The following is a 19,936-nucleotide window of genomic DNA, read 5'->3' as shown; positions in this document are numbered from 1 at the left end:
ACTGATGGTCACTGTCTTAGAGTGGACAAGCGGACTGCCCACTGGGCAGTGACACTCCATGGCATCTCTTGGCCCACTAGAGTAAGTTATGTAGGTGCCTCAAAAACTGCATTTTGCTTCAGCTGGCTCTGAGAAACCCAGTGTTAATTCATCCTTGAAGAGCACGTGTCTTTGGAAGCACCTCCCCAGCCACTAATATCAATTTTCCTTTTGAAAATTTCTCTCTGCATTATTAATGTCACAGGCAGCTTCGTGCCTATCCGGCCCATGCAGAAATCCCCATAGCGGTCAGCCATTGTTTGGTTGGCCTGATTTTTTAAAACAAATTAGAAGCCCTGATTGAACCCCTAAAATGCGTTTACTCTGAATGTATTAATGTTGTACGTATCAAATCAGAACTGTATTACCCCCCTTAAATTACCTTGAAAACAAAATCAATAGTTTATTTAACTGGAGTCAAGAAAAGAAAAACGGAAAAAAATGCCCCGAGGAATCTGTGCAATAAATTTTACTTGGAATGAAACAATATGGATAAACATGAGGAAAGAATTTCAGTGTAAAGCCAGGAATATGGGTAGCTTGGAGGAATAAATGGGCACCTAATTTAATATTGTTCATTTCTGTGCACCTTCTGACCAATAGCTCACCCGGGCTTGTCAGTATAGGTTGCTTTCTGAGCAAAAGCCACGGGAGTAAAGCACCTTATGGCATTTTTAATAGTGGCAGTGGTTGGATTTAACACAGGTATTTATACCACTTCTTTAACAAAATATTTGAGATCATTAAAACACAGAGCTGCTTATCCATGCTTTCAAATTGGACTCCAGGGGCAAAGTTTGATCTAATTCAGATACCTTCACCTAAGCGCCCTGTGTGTGTTTGAAATTCACAATTTCTCAGGGTTTTCCTGCTCCAGGTCAGAGCTCCTCTGTACTGGAGAGAAATGGCAATTCCCTGCGGAGTGAAGGATGTAGCCCAATACCCTCGAAGATCCGAGACCTCCCATCGACTAATCTCCTGCTGACACTTTGAAAGTATCTGATGGCAAAGCAGGAGGCACAGGTCTTCCAGACAAGCTGATGAAGGCCTTCCGGGGAATGGATGGTGGACTGAGTCTGGAACACAGAGGAAGTTAGAGGGTTGGTGGTTTCGCCAGCTTCCAAATATCTCCCACTTGCTTCCCTTTTGGGTCTCCGCATATCGGTCTTAGAAGTCATAGAATTCTAGAGTTTGAAGAGAATTAGGAATTCTGGAAATCAAGTCATTCTTCATTCGATCATTTGTGTACGTTTTCATCACACATTTCCTGAGTGCTTCCCCTGCACCTGGCCTTGACCCTGGCCCTGGGCACACAGTGGAGATGGTGAGCAGAGAGCTGTGATCTCTGTCCGGTTATTTGAGGGCACAGGAAAGGGGAAGAAAGGACCAGCAAACACGTAAAGAAGATCATTTCAGGTGATGACAAGTGCCGCGAAGCATATAGGTCTGAACGTTGTGCTGCACAGGGAATGGGGAGAGAGCGTCCCTTGGTCCTAAACCCTGACTCACAAGACATGTTTGACTTAATGGCCCTCTTCATACCTTTCCAAGAAAGCTCATTTTTTTTTGGCTAAAGTTAACTAGAGCCACAGCTTCTCCTGTTTATAACCAAAGAGCCCAAAAGACACAGTAATAGAGAGTGTTTGCAAAATCATAAAAGAATTCTCCCTTATAAGACTGTCCTCAGAGGAACTGGAAACAAAAATTGAGATCAGAACATTGGCGAGAGAAAGGGAAAGGCTTTCCTGTTTTTAGGAGACACTTAGCTTGGTGTTGACCGCCCTGCGTATCTAAACACACTTCCTGTGTTTGGGAGAATTTCCCCTCTTAGCGACCACCCTATCTTCACTACCGACGTGGGAGACTTGCCTTCTCCACTTCCCTTGCAGGTCGAGCACAGTCCTGGGTGCTGGACTCAGCCGGTGGGCACAGCCACACGGGGACTTCCACCAGGGGGCTTGAGATGTGAAGGAACAGGATTCTGGCGACAGGGGCATTATGTCTTGTTCCAGAGGCGGCCATGACTGAAGGACTGGACCCCAATGCTCCTGGACCCCACTAGAGAGTTCCACAGTGAAATTCAGACATGATTCCCAGAGGCAGAGACTCCGAGAAGCCTGATTTGCTGTCTTTCCCAGAGTCTGGGGGCTCCCCGACACCGTTTGCTAAATCCCTTTCCTGCTCCAAGAGCTGGAGTGGACATTAGTGAGCAAGCCGCCGCCCCCCCCCCCCCCGCCGCCGCCCTCCTTTCATGGCTATTCAGCTAAAACCTCCTACTTTGTGTGCTCATCCCGTCCGTGTTGGAACGGTTGGTGGCCCTGCTTAGCCACCCCAAGTGTCTGATGTGGACGAGCCTCTCCTTGTCACCTCCCTGCAGCCGCTGACAGACTAACAGAGCAGAAAACATTTATTTTTGCTTCAAAATTTGAAAATTGGATTGTAAATCAATGGCGAGCCCATCTGTGAACATGTTCTCACAAATTCTGAATGTTACAAGCTGGGGGACACCACGTCCCTGGAGATTACTCAGCGTTGATATTAGCAATGACTAAGGTAGGATTTTCTTGGGTGGGAGGAGGGTTGGGGAGGAAGGCTGGTCACAGACAGGGAGATTGTGTGCTCTCTGGTCCCCGAACTCCTTGAGAGGTGGGACAGACGGTTGGGGGCTATGAGAAGGAGAAGAGTCAAGGCCAAGTTGAAAGACTTGCTCTGGCAGAGCCTACTGGTTGCCCCTCAGTGTCCATGATCTTTCTTCTGTAGTCAGAATCCCAGATCTTTGGCCACTCGGAGCACATTTTTACTACCATTAAAGGTACTCGTGACCAGCTCATGAGTTCTAATTAGCGGAATAATAAGCCTCAAGGCCGTGTTCCAATTCTGAGAACTCTCTTAAGGAGAGAGACCATTCCCTCCCTCCATCGCTCTGGCCTGCTTCCTCATGGCGGGAACTCAGACTAGGGTGTCCCATCAGAGTAGGACCTGGATTCAGGATCGAGAAGCCTTAGGCCAAGCATGGCAGGGCAGCAGGCCAGAGGGCACCTGGGGCCTTGATGTCTCAGGAGCCACTGTGCTAGCCCTGGACCGTCCACATGTAGATGAGACAAAAATACATTTTTTTTTTTTTTTTTTTAGATCTTGTTTAAGATACTGCCATTTTGGTTTTTGGAAACTCACAGCAGACTGTCATCTCAACCAACACACAGACCACTTTGCTCAGCATTGAGTTAGAAACTTTGAGCAGAGGAAGGAGGCATTGAAGAAAAGGTTGATGTGTAGTTTTAGTAAAAAGTCTGATTATAAAGAGTACAACACTCCATGACCTGGGGATCGGGCTGCACGGAGCCCTGACTCAGGGACTGGCCAGGGCAGGGGCAGCATGGGAGCTGGGCCCTGAGACTAGGGAATGACAGGAGAGTAAAGAGCAAGACTTACCTTCCAGGGCCCAGAAGGGCAGTTGTCCCTCCTTGCCAAGTCAGAGGGGAGAATTAACTCACACCAAAGGGGGTTTCTGCAGGAAATCATGTAGATGAAAACTCATCAGCAACTGACACGTATTGATAAATGTATCTAATCTGCCTAGTGCCTAGCACACGGCCAGTGCTCAGTAATTTTTTGTCATATGAAAGGATTGAATGATTATATGAATAATCAACCAACCAAACAACAGAGAGGCAAACAAAGGATGGGCAATAGAATCTGAGGACCGGGGATTAAATGTTTAAATTCTGGCTTTACCATTTAGCCATTGCTGAGTGATGTGGGCAAAGTACTCAGCCAGTTCCCTCATGTAGGGATTGGTGGTGCTGCTGATAAAGCCTCTCCTTTTAGGGATTAGGTTGAGTGGGATATATACATACAGGCATAGAAATAGATAGGCTTTGCTTAGCTCAGTGCCTGGAAAACATCAGGGTTCAATAAATGCAGAAGTGTAATATCATTGTTGTTAGTGGTTGTGAACAAGAGGATCTCGGAGTCTTTAAGCCAATTTCCTTCCTAAGATGCCCTGGCAGCTTTCTCCCCATGTATTCAGAACTCACCCTTCCTTCTAGCCAGGGCAAGTCTCTGTTCCTCTCTAGGAAATCTGCAGCCTTTCTTCCCCCCGACATTGTATTACTGCCCTGTCATCGGGCACCCGAAGAAGGCTGTCTTAGACATCTTGTAGATTCTTCTCTTATTCCCTCCCTTGATTTCTCGGCTACATGAGGGGCTAAATCCCAGACCCCTGAATTCTCAGTTCTCTAGATTTATCCCTTCCATTTCCTCCCACATGTAAAACCCCATGTGCTCCTTCTCACATTGTTAACACCTCAATTTTTATCATAAATTCAAATCATTGCGTCCGAAATATTTAATATTTATATTATAAAAGAAAACTGTTCTATCACTTTTTAAAACAATGTGTTCAAGTGGAAACTCAATACCATAGTCATTTGCTATCTACCATCATTGATTTTAAAAATGCATGAGAAGCTCTTTTCTGATTGTTGGAAATTTTGCATTATTTGTCTCCTGGAGCTACTCCCCTGGCAAGGTTTGTTGCAAATGTATCATATTTTTACTCTGGCAAGTCCTTTATTCCAACAAAAACAAAAAAGCATGTATATTCCAATAAAAACATGTATAAATTATAATTGATAATTTACAAATGTCTGTGGCCAGAACATTTTAAATGTTAAACCCATGACTCTGAATTTAGTTATCAAAATTGTGAGTAGTGCACAATTGATCAAAGGCACATAACTGTTGTGGGACTGTTTTTCAATTAATTCATGTATTCATGAATGAGTATGGCTTACTGTTATAGTGGGAAGTTACAGCATCAACGCATCCTGCTCATTTTTTTTTTTTTTTTTTGGTTGGGCTGATATGAGCGTGGTGAACCTTGTTCACATAAATAAGCAGATGGCAACTGAAGAGTTGCTGTCAACTTTCACTCAGCCCTTTGAATGACCTGCCACCAACGTGGGCTACCTTGCCCCCTGGCTCCTGATTGCGTTAGCCGTTGGGTGAAGAGAGGCGGCAGGAGATGAGAGAGGTGGGTCCTCATTCTACCGGCTGCCTGTCCCCTCCAGGTCACCTCCTATCTCGAGGCTCACTGTGTACAACCACTCTGTCTCTGGCTTCCAGAAACCTCCCTCCGCCTCGTACTTAGCTGGGGCCCTGCCTGATCCTTTGTAATTTCCCTTCGTCCTCCGCCCACGCATTTGGATAGTACCCTTGCTCCTCAAGTTAGCAGACAGGAGTTTGCCCTATTTTCCCTGTTGGAATTCCGACTGATCAATCTTTCTTTTATCAGCTGGGAGAAGGGCATGCAGAAAAGAGGATGTGGAAGAGAAGAACCCATGGGGCGCATGAGTCAGTCAGGGATCTAGAAATTCATTCTCTTAAAGCTGTCTGCGCCCGTCAGCCTTTAGAATGTCACCCTGTCCCCCCAGGGGTCTGAGCACTTCGATTTGACGATGGCTGATCTAATACCTGACCATCTGCCCTTCTCTCTCTCTCTCTGCCCCATAACTGCAGGAGCAGTCCTGGGAACCAGAATGTCATTAAGAAAGCTGGTGAGGTTTTTAGCATCCGGGCTAAAGGATGCAGAGAACCCCCGGGTAGCCAGGATGCAGGCCCCCCCCACCATTGCCCTCCTAGCGGGGGAAGGTAGGGAAGCTAGGGGGGAAAGCTAGAAGTCCCTCCTAGAGTTGATGTTTGAGAGGGACTGACCTCAGAAGGCCAGGCCCCCCGGGGTCACCTGCTTGAGCTGAGCACTCATCACTCTTGTAGGGCAGCCTGTCTTGTGTTTTTATCTGCCAGACTCTCTGCAGTGCTGATTTAGAAATTCTAGACAACCCATCGAGAGTTCTTTATTGCAGTGGTGGGCAACCGATCTACAATAACATGGAAAGAGATAGGGGCCCCCGGGCCAGGACGGCAGCTGCTGCTTAAGTTGGAATTGGGTGTAAGATGTGTGTTGGCAGAGTGTTGGGGGGAGGGGTAGTGTGGTGCAGCAAGCGAGGGGGGTGGGGTGGTGACCTCTGGCTTCCCCCTGCCCTGAATCCCGCTGGAAACCGCAGGGTCAGCTGCCCAGTTTTTGAGGTGTCAGCATCCCCACTGAGACTGGAGGCTCCAGGCGGGGGTTGCGGGTGCCTTTGCATTAGCTGCCAGTGGGCCTTTTCCTTCGGGGTCACTCAGATGGAAGCCCTTCTACCTGCCTCTTCACACAAAGGGAGAGGCTCACATATCTTGGTCCATTGGGGTTGTCACTGGGTCTTCATGAGGGAAATGGAGTTACAGATGTGCGCATTCTTAAGAACACTTTGCTGGGAAGGCAGGGTATAAATCCACCTACTTCCCGGTCCATTTTTCCTGCTCTGCCGGGCGGCCTGTCATTCTCTGAGGCCAGGCTGGGGTGGGGTGGGGGGAATGGAGAGGAATCCTCCTCCTGCCTGGACAGGCTCAGAGGATCCCCCACCTCCTTCCCCTGCCTTACATCAGAAGCTGTAGAGGAGAGGGGATGGAGGGAGGTGATGCTCATCATCTTCCCCCGAGGGGAGCAGGTGTTCTCACCTCTGGCCTGCATTAAGTGGTTCAGCCACTTTGTGGTCGGCCTTGTTTCTGTTTTCAGAAAAGGAAACGGAGGTTCAGAGAGGGGCGGTAACTCACTCAAGGTCACACAGCAGGCATAGCGCAAGAGCAGGATTTGTACACAAGAACCCTCTCATCCATCCATTCATTCAATATCTGTTGAGCTTCCTTTAGGGGACAGTCACTGGAGAAGAAAGCAATGAAGACAATCAGCAAAGCCCTATCCTAGTGGGCCGGGTTGAGGAAGACAGACAAGAAACAATACACAGTCCACCAGGCAGTGATAGTGGCTGTGGGGAAAAGTAAAACAGAATAAAGGGTATCCTTGGGAGCGGTGTCTTTTTTTATAAGGTGGTCAGGAAAGAGCCAGCCAAGCACAGACCTGAAGGAAGTGAAGGCATGAACCAAGCTTCTAATTGAGCAAAGAGAGCTCAAGGCAGAGGACGCAGCAAGGGCAAAGGCCCTGTGGCAGGACTATGTCTCACATGTTGGAGAAATAGCAGGTAAGTGCATATGTACTCCCTGGAGTCCCACATTCAGGGGGATAATCAGCAAGGAGTGGTGAGGGCAGTCTGCCCCAGGTATAGGCAGGAAGGGGGGGCATTATCCACAGAAAGTTTAAACCAATAATACAACGGACTCAAATTGAGTGTTAAAACCCTCCTCGCCACCAGGGCAGATAGCTCCTCCTCACGCCCCATGCCCAGAATGCCACATTAGGCCAGAAAATTTTGCAGGGCCGAGCCTGTTTGTCTTGTTTCTTGTCCTATCCCCAGGACTTAATATCTTGGTTTAGAATCCAGTTTTTGTTGAAGGAACAAACAGGTGTCCTCAGAGAGCTGTGAACATGTGGCCAAATGTGAGTGAGAGGCTGGATGGGGAAGGACAGCTTAACAATACTATGCTGGACCCACGGCAGGGTCTGGACAGGGCCACCGGCGGGGGCTCCCCGACGCGGGGCGTGGGGTGGGCAGCAGGAGCAGGGCCCCGGGGTGGGCTGTCACACGTACACGTCGGTCCCGTCCCGCTTGCTCTTACCTGTCTGTGCTGAGGCCGCAGGAGGCCCCGAGCGCAGAAGCCCCAGCCCCGGTCTCTGTCCTGGGAAGAGGGATGACGTCTCTGGCCCACTGCCCACCTCCTCCCGCGCTGGTGGGATCTGAGCGGCCAATGAGGACGGTGAGCGAGTGGAGGCTTTGGAGTCCCCAGGCCAGGTTCACGTCCCCGTTCCATCAGCAACTGGCTGTATGACATTGGCCAGGACGTTTTCACCTTCTGAGCCTCGTTTGTGATCGAGGGCTCTGGACTGGGTGACCTAGAAGGTATTTTTAACACTGACTTCACAGGAATCCAGATATATCCGCCCCCCCCCCCCCCCGCAAGGACTAGTCCATGAAGGACCCAGTCCTTCCTGAGGTGATGGGAGTCACCCGCATGCAAAGATATGCACCTAAGCCCCGGAGGCTCTTAGATTGTTTATTGAACAGCTTCGGAGCCCTCTCCATCCGGAGAAGAGTGGGTAGGGGCAGCAAACCGTGACAGCTGTTTGCCTTGTAAACCACCAGGCTTTCTGGTCCATTTGCCAGCTCATTAATGCCCCGCAGTGCTACCGGAGGTAGGTGCTATTATCACGCACATTTCACAGGTGGAGAAACTGAGGCACGCTGCCCACATTTCTTCACAAACTTCTCAGGAGCAGATTTCCCACCATTCCCGGCTTCCCGGGTCTTTCCCCCAGTGATGGTCCCTTACGTTCTACCAGACCCCAGGGAGCTGCCACCACAAAGATGAGTTTTTTAAGCAAATGGACCAGAATGTATTATGCATCCAGTCAATCTCGGTCCCCACAGAGTGGTCTCCAGGAGGAATCTTACTTTTTCTGACAGTGGAGTCATTGTCAAGGCGACTGTGGCCTCCTCCAGGGCTCTCAGAGCTGGGGTGGGAACGGCAGGGAAATCTGTCCCCCTTAGTCACACCTTGCCTGGCCCTCCAGCAGTACTCGGAGCACACTTCCTTCCTTCAGGTGAACCTGAATCACCTCCGGACATTTCTAACTGCCAGCCTTGCACTCCAGGCCTAGCTGGGTGGGCTTGTGACCTGCACAGCTGCACAGAGCCCCAGGCTCGGAAGGGCCCATACCCAGTCTAATGCTCTGCCACCGCTGACTTGAGATTCTTTTTTAAAGATTGTATTCATTTGAGAGAGAAAGAGAGAGGACAAGGGGTGGGGAGGAGCAGAGGGAGAGGGAGAAGCAGACTCCCCGCTGAGCATGGAGCCCGATGTGGGGCTCGATCCCACAACCCCACAATCATGACCTGAGCCGAAATCAAGAGTCAGACGCCCAACTGACTGAGCCACCCAGGCACCCCAGCTGACTTGAAATTCTTAAGAATTTTGGGGTATTATTTTGCCCTGGGCCCCGAACATTATTTGGACCTACCACCGGTTTGCCCCTTCTCAGGCATTGAGAAGCACAGGTTTCAGATTAAAGCAACTCCCCTCCCAAGAGAAATCCCCAAGTGCCTGATCAATGGGTGCGTCATCAGAGGTCCCACTCAGAAAAGATCGTGCTCATTGAGATTCATAAGTGCCCCTGAGTTGGCTGAACAGCACAGGTCTTACCATGCTCAGCTCATAACCCTGAGAGCGAAGTCCTGATTTTAATATCTGAGTCTGGCCAGAGGTGGAACGTCACTGGAGTGTGGCCCGGAGGCCCCTGGTTAGTTGCTTCCTTTCTCAGTTCTTGATCCTGCCTGCCCTGCCTCAGGATAGGTTTGATTAGGGTGCCACCGAGCTCCGGTTACTCTGTTGTTAAGTGTGGGGCTGGGGCAGTTTGTGTTCTGTGCCCTGGATCGTCTATGCCTGGGGAGGACAATGGCTCCCTCCTTTGGTTGGCTTGTCCTGCAGGCTCACTCAGCTGAGGCCCCTCTCCTGTTTCCAGGGCCCCCATCCTCAACCACCCGGAGGTGTTGTGAGAACCCATACCCCTCCCGTCACAGTCCCAGGAATGCCCCCCAACCCAGGTCATCCTTCCCTTTGAAAGGTTCAAGAGAAGGGTTTCAGCCACTGGACTGGAAATGAGGAATACCGTTTCCCAGCACAAAATGAAGACGTGGGGCCTCTTGTTAAAAAATTATGAAGAATTTCAAGATAGCAGAGCATTGAATCAAGTGGGAACCCTCCTAAAGGCCGGTCCTGCGACACTGCCCGGGCTGTGTGTATAGCCAATGCGGTTTCCAGGGACCTAAAATTCATCCTGGGGCGAAGCCAGGCTGCATGTCTTTAGGAAATAATTACAAACCTCATTTTCCATTCATCTCTATTGCGTGAGTCCCAGCCAGCCGGGCCACACATAGCTTATCAAAGCCAGAGCTGAAGGCTGCCTGGTTTGATCTCAGAATGAGCGGAAGGAGGATGCAGAGGCTTGCCCATGAACTTCTTAAGGTCTGCATGCACAGCCCAGGATGCCAGCGAAGTGATTTTGCCCCCCAAACCCTCCCATCTCCAGCTTCTGAGCATTTTCACGCTTCCCACTCAGAAGGCAGCCTCTCTCTGTTATTATTATTTCAAATCCCAGCTACATGGTTCTGAGTGTCCTTATTTTTCCCCTATCTTTTGATGATGGGTAAAACAAGTTTTCATCCATCAATGTGTGTGTCTCTGTCTCAGTGTGGTGAGCTGAGGGGACTGGTCGGCATGGTGAGGCTGCTCAGGCACACGGATTTTGCTTAGCTTTTATTTGTATTCTGGGTGGTTTATTTGGAGGGTGTGGGGAGTCTGGGAGGGCAGATGAAAGTCCTCCAAAGCCACCTCTTCTATTGTTTGCTGGAAGAGAATTGAGAAAATCTTCTACTTCATCAGAAAATTATTTATTTAAAAAAAAAATCATTTAGAGATGTCTAGATTCCACCTGCTGCCCAAGACCTCCAGCCCAAGCCACTGTCTGTCCCCCTGGCCTCCTAGCTGGTCTTCCTGCTTCCACTCTTGTTTTTTGCCCAACAGAAGTCAGCCATCTTTTTAAAAACCAATAGTTAGACATTTTTAAAAACATTAAAACATTCCAGTGAGTTCTACTGGTGCTGAGGTTGGGATTTGGGGATTTTGTTTCTCCTGTCTGAAAGTGAGACACTTGAACAGAGACAGGGATGAAATGTGGTGATAAGTCTTGGGGGAGAGAAGAATATCCTGGGCGGAGGAATCAAGTGCAAAGGCCCTGAGGTGGGCATGTTCTTGCAGTGAGACTGGTAAGGCTGGATTGGAGTGGGAGGGGAGCAGACTCTGTGGTTTGTGTAGACACAGGGAAGCCTGGAGATGGGGATCATTGGAGGGTTGCAAGCACAGGAATGGTATGATCTGGTTATTATCTGCTTCTGGCTGCTGTATGGCGACTGGGCTGTAGGAAGCAAGGGCAGAACCCCAAGGGACCAGTTAGGACCCTATTACTATTATCTGGCCGAGTCACAATGGTAGTTCATCTCTAGTTTTCTTGACCTTGACAGTAGTGGCAATTCGGGTTGGCTCACCTCTGTCGTGGGGGCTGTCTAGTGTGGCGTAGGATGTTTAGCAGCCTCCCCGGCCTCCACCCCCTAGATGACAGTAGCTCGTCCAACCCAGTTGTGACAATAATGTCCTCAGACATTGCCAAATGCCCCTGGGGGACAAAATCGCCCCCAGTTGAGAACCACTGCCCCAGCTGAACTCTTCCGCTGGTTCGGGCTACATCTGGCCCAGGTAAGACAGTCTCATCTCTCCCTGCACGTGCCTCTTTTTCTCCTTAGGTTTTGGGACTTTTGATTGCCCTGTTGGGATCTAGAAAAGTCATGCACTTGCTGCTCATCTGGTTTCGGTCCTTTGCAAGGTTCGGGGCTGTGTTCTTACTAGTTGTGACTCTGAACAGAAACTAGAAGGGGACCCTCCACTTTTCTGGGAGAAAAGCATTTCCCAGAAGCCCCCAGCCAACTGGCCTTCACAGCTCATCGGCCAAAAGTGGTTAAATGCCCACGCGTGGGATTGTCATGATTGGCAGGGTTGATCTGTCCCCTTGAGTTGGACACTTTGCTCCCCAAACAGATCCAATTTCTATCAGCAAAGAAGAGGTAAGCAACCAGTCGTCTGACACAAACTCGGCCGTACTCACTTGTTATATCTCCTTCACCTGCTAGACTCAAAGCAGAAGTCGTATCTTATTTATAACCCCTGTTGTTGGGGTGCCTGGTTGGCTCAGTCAGTAGAGCACCTGCCTTCGGTTCAGGTCATGATCCCAGGGTCCTGCGATCGAGCCCCTCGTTGAAAAACCCCTGTATTTGTTTACGACCTGGTGATTAATTTAATAATATCCGTCAAATGAACAAATACATGAGCAGGAGCCTCATCAGAGATATTCAAGGCTGCTCTAAGAACCCCAAATCAAAGGATCCTCTGAAAGATCTGACACGTGGCTTCCTTCTCAATGTGTCCCCATGGGGGAGGTCTGTCTTCTTGCTCTGCAGTGACATCAGCGGATCAGAACTGGCCTCTGTTGTACATCTGTACTCAAGTCAACTTCATTTAATCCGCCTGACAGCCCTGCCATATCATTGATATTATTCCCGTTCCGAAGATGAGGACACTGAGGCCCAGGGAGGTCAGCAAACAAGTCGTTGCCAGCCAGGGAGACAGAGCCGGGTTAGCAAGAGCCCCAGCCTTTGGACTGCTCTGTTCTTTGATTAAATCAGCAGCCACGTGAATCCCCTCACAAGTGAATTTTCTGAAAGGGATCGTAAAACAGATCTGCTGTCACAGAAAGACCTACACTGAATTGTACTTATTGTCAAGCGGACCGGCTTCTCGAACCTTTAGAACACCGTTATCCACCGAAGACCCACAAGCCGTATGGGGCCCACGGAGACTTGCAGCTGGGCTGCCCAGGGCCGCACATGGTGGGACACAAGCACATGTGCACAAATGCCGCTCGTGGGGGCCAGCTCCAACACACAGTGAGATCCACATATTTCATCTCCCTTGTCCGCTCACCCGGGAGAGAATGACTGATGGACAATGAGGCAGACAGACAAACTGCCACCTTTATGTGTTCTCAGAGCGGTGTCCTAACTGGTCACAGCCCCTCCAGCTTCTAAGAGTGGGAATTTAGAGTAACCACCGCCTCTGTCTGGGGTCACACATCAAACAGCTCAAACAGCTCACAGTTTATAATTCTCCCACTTCCCAACCTCACCGTCCCTTCGTGAAGACGCGCTGTTAGGCACTGGGCATTTGTACAAATTAAGACTACACAGTTACGTGTAATTAAGAGGGAAAATGGGTACCGAGCTACACAGATGAGCCGGAGTAAATCCATCTCTGTGTCAGCGAGCCAGCCCAGGGAGGCAGCAGGAAACACAATTATCTCTCTTCTGACTTAATGGGGGTTTATGGTGCTATTTTTCATTATCGTAATTTCTCAAGACATATAAACTTTTTCTTCTAATGCAATTACAATTCTACATACAAGATGGCTTATGTCTAAGAGAAAATTCAGACAGAATTAACCACAAGAGTGCAATGTTATAGATGATGCTGGAATTTCCATTTTAAAACACGTGTATTTCTCTTCTGCTGGAGAGCTGAGGAGTTTGGCCCCTAACCTCCAGGGGGGACGCCCTGTCTTTTGCTCTTGAAAAGCAAGTTTGGACCCAACGTTGTGAGTCTCAAAGCCCCTTTGCTCCTGCTCTGTGCCATCTTTTCTGGATCTTCCAGACTCAGGCCAAGCCGCAGCCGCCTTCCCCACTTCTAAAGGCTTCTCCTTTGCTCACTGATTTGTTTGACTTGTGGGAAGCGTGACTTTTACAACCTCATAAATCCCCTCAGCTCCAACCCAAACTCGGCCAGAAAGTGCTCAGACAAAAATGGTTCAGGTTGTATTTCAGCCCTTGATGGAGATAAACACACAGCAGGAATGATTTTTTTTTTTTTTAATTGTTGTATAGGAGTTCCGGAAATAAAACAGCATTCTGGCTTTGCAAGGGGGATAGAAGCAGCCAGGCGTTCTGCACAGAGGGCCGCCAAGGAACTCACAGAAGGATGAAATGAGGCGTGTGGGTGTCAACAGAAAGGTCCCCTCGAGGTTAAACCAGCAAGGGGGTGGGGAGTCAGGACCAGCATGAGGAACCTGAAAAGCCCGATCATCCAGCCAGGACGCGCACAGAGAAAGGTGCCATCAGGGTGACGAGGGACAGGAGGGGAGAAAGGTTGTCCCAGGAGGGGTGATTGGAGACGGGCAGAGGCTGGAGTGTCAGGAGGCCAGGGGGTCCCCAGAATTGCATTGGTGCCCCACCCAGGCCCCCCGCTCAGTGGCTGAGCGACTCCTCAGACTGGGGGACATCGGAGCCCCGGGGTCCGCTCAAGTCTCCCAGGCAGACACGGAGCTCCCGGGTAGGGCCAGGAGTCCCCTCCCGCCTGCAGGGAAGCTGGAAAAGTCAGGCTGAGGCCTCAGACCCAGAGGACCAGGGAGTTTGCTGTGAATTACGGGAATGAGATGTGGCCAGAGGGGGCTTTGCAGCCCCTTGGACTCTGCGAGCCTCTGAGCTGGTGAGTGAAGTCCTCACCTGAAACCCGATCCACAGCACCTGCCTGCAGTGAGCACACACACACGCGGGCTTGCACACGCACGTGCACACAGAGGCACTCACATGCAAAGCCACACAGGCACATGTGCACGCAGGCACACACCCGGTGCGCACACAGTCATTGCTCATACAAAGCGCATGCGTTCGCTCCATGAGCATTTGTGGAGCTCCTCCCCTTGCCGGGCTTTCCGTTATGTTTCAGGAAAACCCAGATGAACGTTGTCCAGTTCCTGTACACCAGAAACTCTTGGTCCACTTGGAGGACCGCTGGGAAAAGCGATGGGATCTCAGGGTGGAAGAATGGGGAGGAGACGCCCGAACATCCTAGTTTTGCACAGTGGCCTCTGTCCGAGACTCCCCACCTGCCTGGAGACTGGAGACCACACCCCCGCACACAGTAGGCATGTGTGCACAGTAGGACAGTCGCAGACTTTCTTGTTGACCATCCCTTTTCACCTCTTTTCCTTCCTGAAAACCCTGAGTCTTTCCCTGCGCCCCTATGCTCTGGACAGTCTTCTCTGCAGCTTGTTTTAATCACTTCTAGAGTTAAAAGTCAATATTTAATTAACCAAGTAATTACATTCAGCTTACGTTTGAATCTGGGCATCTGCGCATCTGTGCATGTCCCGACGCCCACCCCGGCCCCCTCCATCTGCCCCTGCCTCTGTCCCACAGCGCCACCCTCCCTCCCTTCCGGGCAGAGAAGGGGAGGCTGCTCTTGAGCCGGTTCTCTGGGGACCGAGACGCGGGTAGGATGGACTTTCCCTGGAGGACACTGGGGTCTGTCCCCAGAGCAGCAAGGGCCACTCTCCTCTCGTAGTTAATAGTGAAGGGGACTTCTTACTGCATCTCCGACACCCACCACAGAACCACGGGGGGGTTTTAATTAAATTAAAGCCATTCATACATCTGTAGAGGGGGTGGGGGGACAGACTGGAGACCACTCACCTTGTCCGAGAGGTTCTCCCAGCTTTGCTTGTCCTGCGTCATGGAGGGGAGAACACTCATCAAAACAGCCGGTCCGGGGGTGTGATTTCGTGTGCTAACAAGCGGCTCCAAGGGCAACCGTGGCAGGCTTGGCTGGTATCAGGCTCATTGGACATTTGCACTTGAAGGATCTGCCTTCCTCGGGCCAAGCTTACATACATGCCACAGCTGAGGCGTGGGTGTAAGGTTTAGTCTTTGGGTATATTTGCTGCTTTGTTTGCTTTCCTTTTTTTGAACTTGAGTTCTTTGGGAACATTCATAACATGTTAACAACATCTCACGTGAGTTCCAGGGCTTTCCCTTTACCTCCGTGTGTCCTGCATGGGGCTCTGCAGAGGCCTGAGGCCCAAAGCCACCAAAAGGTGCAAGACAGAAACAAAACCAACCAACCAACCCAAGAATAGGAAAGGGAAGGCTGGGTGGAGAAGGTACCCAGTGGCAGGGGCAGGTTAAATCTGTCAGCGGCAGCACCCCAGCAGAGCTTGTGGGGGTTGACCCATCCCACACCCCATACCACCCACAGCCTGCAGGCCCTTCTGCCCACCCTGGGAGTACCAGCAAACCTGGCATCTCATGATCCTCCACCCAAAAGCAGAGGGTAACTTAGACCCAGTACCCCCCCAGTCCTCCCTCCAGCAATAGAAGGTGGATGAGACCCACGGTCTCCCAGCCCTTCACCCATGGCAGAGAGCCACTCGGACCCCACAGCTCCTGTTCTTCCACCCACCAGGAGGAAGCCAGGTGGGAACTTCCCTCCCCTTGCAGCATCAGCAGAAATAGGGTGGAACGCCGGGGGCTTGTCTATGCCTACAAAAACCTTGGGATTTTAATAGATGCTTTTAACATACAGATCAATTAGGAGAGAACTGACATTTTACTCTGTTGAGTTTTCCAATCCATCAGCAAGGTCTTTCTATTTAGTTCTTGAATTTCTTTCATTAGCAATTTGTCATTTTCAGCATATAGATCTCATACACGTTTTATTAATTTTGCATCAAAGTACTTCATTTAATTTGGAACAATTATAGGTGGTATTGCATTTACATTTCAGTTCCCATTTGTTCGTTGTTAGGTATATGGATATGCAATTGATTGACTTTTGTGTGTTGATCTCACATCCTGCAACCTTGCCGAACTCACTAGTTCTAGGAGCTTTTTAGGTAGGTACTTTTGGATTTTCTCTGTAAGAAATCATGTCATCTTCAAATACAGACATTTTCACTTCCGTTTGTATGCCTTTCCTCTTTTCTTCCTTCCTTTTTTTCATTCTTTCTCTCTCTCTTTCTTCTTTCTTTCTTTCTTTCTTTCTTTCTTTCTTTCTTTCTTTCTTTCTTTCTTTCTTTCTTTCTTTCTTTTCTTTCTTTCTTTTTCTTTCTCTCTTTCTTTTTTTCCTTATGGCACTCTCTAGAACTTCCAGGATTAAGGTGCATAAAAGTAGTGAAAATGGACATCTTGCCTTCTTCCTAGTCTTGGAGACAAAGCATTCAGTCTTTCACCATTAAGTATGTTGCTAACAGTAGCTTTTTTGCAGATGCTCTCTGTGAGACTGAGAAAGTTACCCTGTGTTCCTAGTTTGCTGAGCATTTTTTCATGAATAGATACTTTCTCTGCATTCGTTAAAATGATATTTTTTCTTTTTTAGCCTGTTGATATGGTGGATTATACTGATAGATTTTTTAATACTGAACTAGTCTCACATACCTGGAGTAAATCCCACTGGGTTACATTGTATAATTCTCTTATACATTATTGGATTCAATTTGCTAACCAATTGGAAAATTCATACGTCTCAATTCTCAAAAGAGGTCTACAGTTTTCTATTTTTCCACTGTTTTTGTCTGGCTTTGGTATCGGTATTATTTCATGAGGACAGCATTTTCTTTTAGGTTTTTAAAATTTACATTTATTCTTTAAAAGTTAACATGTACGTAATAGAAAACTGAAAAACACAAGAAGCAAAGAACAAAGCCTCTGCTGGGACGTGTTCCTTTATCTGCTTTCTGGACGAGATTGTGTAAAGTTGGTGTTAATTTTTTTTTTTTTAAATGTTGGATAAAATTCTCCAGCAAAGCCATCTGGGCCTGGCGACTTCTCCAGGAGCTTTCAAATGACAAATGCAATTTCTTACATAGTTCAAGACTGTTGCCTACTTCATCTTGATTGAGTTTGGTAGTTTTTGGTTTTTGAAGAATTGGTCCATTTCTTCTAAAGTATGGAATCTATGAGTATAAAGTCGTTCACAGCACTCCTTTATTATGTCTTTAATGGCTACAGGATCTGTAGTGTTTTATTCCTGGTATCGGGGATTTGTTGTTTCTCTCTTTTTATCTTTGTCAGTCTTTCTAGAATCTTGTCGATTTTACTGATCTTTTCAAAGAAACTGTTCTTTGCTTCATTGATTTTCTCTATTCTTTTTGTTTTCAGTTGCACTGAGTCCTGCTTTTACCTTCATTTGCTCCTTCCTTCTGCTCACTTTGGATTTACTTTGCTCCTCTTTCCTTAGTTTCATAGGTAGAAACTGAGATTACTGATTTGGGATCTTACCTTTTTTCCCAGTGTGAGTTTATTACTCTAAATTCCCCTCCGGCATGAGTTCAGCTGCAAATCACCCATGTTGTTTATATGCTTTATTCTCATTTTCATTCAATTCTGTGTATTTTAAAAATGTCCTTTGAGACTTCCTCTTTGACTCTAGGGTTACATAGAAATGTACTGTGTGATATTTGTCTGTGTGAGGAGTTTCCTGCTGTCTTTCTGTTACTGATTTTTAGTTTGATTTCATTATCATGAAAGAACATACTCTTCGTGATCCGAATTCTTTTCCACTTGTTAGGGTTTGCTTTATGAACCAGGATATGGTCTCTCTTGGCGAATGTTCCATTACGAGCTTGAGAAGGATGTGTATTTTGTTGTTGATGATGAAGTAGTCTATAAATGTCAGTTAGATCCAGTTGATTTATGGTGCTGTTCAATTTAACTATATCCTTACCGATTCCTGGATGTGAAATCGGGCTTCTAGGTATGTCAGTTACTGATAGAGGGTGTCAAATCCTGATAAGTTAGATGCTGAAGTCTCCACCTATAATTGTGGGTGTATCTGCTTCTCCTTCCAGAGCTATCGGTTTCTGCCTTCCATGATTTGAGGCTCTATTGTTTGGTGCACACGTGTTTAGGATCGCTATATCTTCTTAGTGGAGTGATCCTTTTATGGTTACATAATGTCTCTTGTTGTCTCTAGTAATTTTCTTTGCTGTAAAGTCTACTTAATCGAATGTTAATACAGCCCCTTTGCTTTTATTAAATTCATGTTTGCATGACACAATTTTATCCATTCTTTTACCAGCAGCCCACCTATATCATTATGTTTGAAGTGAGTTTCTTGCAGACAACATATAATTGGGTTGTATTTTTCAATCCAGTCTGCCGGTCTCTCTCTTTAAATTAGTCTGTTTAGACCCATTGGCATTTTAAAATAATTATTGATCAGTTAGGGCCAAAGACTGCTCTTTTATTATTATTCTCAATTTATTCCCTCTGTTTCTCTTGCCTTCCTGTAGTTTCTGAGTCCTTTTTGTAATTCCGTTGTGATTTGTTTATAATGTTTTAGAGTACATCATTTTATATACTTTTCTCAGTGGCAACTTATTCCATATATACACGTATGTAACTGATCACCAGGAACTGCTATTGCTATTTTTAACTCTTAGAGGGATGCATTAAAACCTTCCTGATATTTAAGGTCCTTTACCTTTCCCACTTTTATTTTTTTTTTAAGATTTTATTTATTTATCTATTTGAGAGAGACACAGAGCACAAGCAGAGGGATGGGGCAGGCAGAGGGAGAAGCAGGCTCCTGGCTGAACAAGGAGACCGATGCGGGACTCGATCTCAGGACCCTGGGATCATGACCTGAAACGAAGGCAGACGCCCAACTGACTGAGCCACCCAGGTGTCCCTACGCTTCCCACTTTTAAAATGCAATTGTCCTGGGGTGCCTGGGTGGCTCAGTCAGTTAAGTGAGCAACTCTGGATTTCGGCTGAGCTCATGATTTCAGGGTCGTGAGGTCAAGCCCCGAGTTGGGCTCTGCACTTGGCAAAGAGTCCGCTGGAGATTCCCTCTCTCTGCTCACCCCCTTTCTCTCTCTCTAAAATAAATAAATCTTTTTAAAATGTGCAATTGTCTGAAGTGTTTCCTTTCGCACCTCGAGCACCACACCACACGATGTGATTATGTTTGCTTCAGCCATCATATACGATTTAAGAAGCTCAGGGAGTGAAAAACAGTCTATTATACTCACACCTAATGTTGCCCGTTCCAGTATTCTTTTTTCCTTTCTCAAGCTCCAAGAGTTCTTCTGACATGGTTTCTTTCTGCCTGTGTAGTTATATTTGAAGTGAGTTTCTTGTAGACAGCATATAATTGGACATGTTCTTAAATTCAGTCTGCCAATTTTTGTGTTTCCGTTGGTGTATTTAGACCATCTGCATTTAATGTAATTAATGGTATGTTAGGGTTTAAGTTTGTCATTTTATTTTTGTTTGTTCTTTCTGGGGTTCTGTTTTGTTTTGGCTTTCTGTAAGTTATTCGAGCAATTTTTAGCATTCCATTTCGATTTATCTATGGTGTTTTTAAGTGTATTTCCTTATATAGATTTTTTAGTGGTGGTTTTTGGTAGACACATAATTGACCACAATCTCTGGGTGTCATCACTTTACCAGTCCGAGTGAAGAGT

The 19,936-nt window shown here is 47.7% G+C and overlaps 1 long non-coding RNA gene across 1 annotated transcript in view; it reads right to left on the bottom strand.

The window, feature by feature from the left end:
- LOC113937019 overlaps positions 1-19,936 on the bottom strand; it is a 35,693-nt gene that overhangs the window by 6,183 nt on the left and 9,574 nt on the right. The window contains exon 3 of the long non-coding RNA XR_003524464.1: positions 7,654-7,927. This is a non-coding gene — a long non-coding RNA (uncharacterized LOC113937019). The remainder of the gene's footprint in view (positions 1-7,653; positions 7,928-19,936) is intronic.

The sequence above is a fragment of the Zalophus californianus genome, chromosome 8 (assembly GCF_009762305.2).
Source record: "Zalophus californianus isolate mZalCal1 chromosome 8, mZalCal1.pri.v2, whole genome shotgun sequence".
NCBI lineage: Eukaryota > Metazoa > Chordata > Mammalia > Carnivora > Otariidae > Zalophus > Zalophus californianus.
Note: the sequence above shows the minus strand (reverse complement) of the source record. Positions and strands in the feature narration are given on the sequence as shown.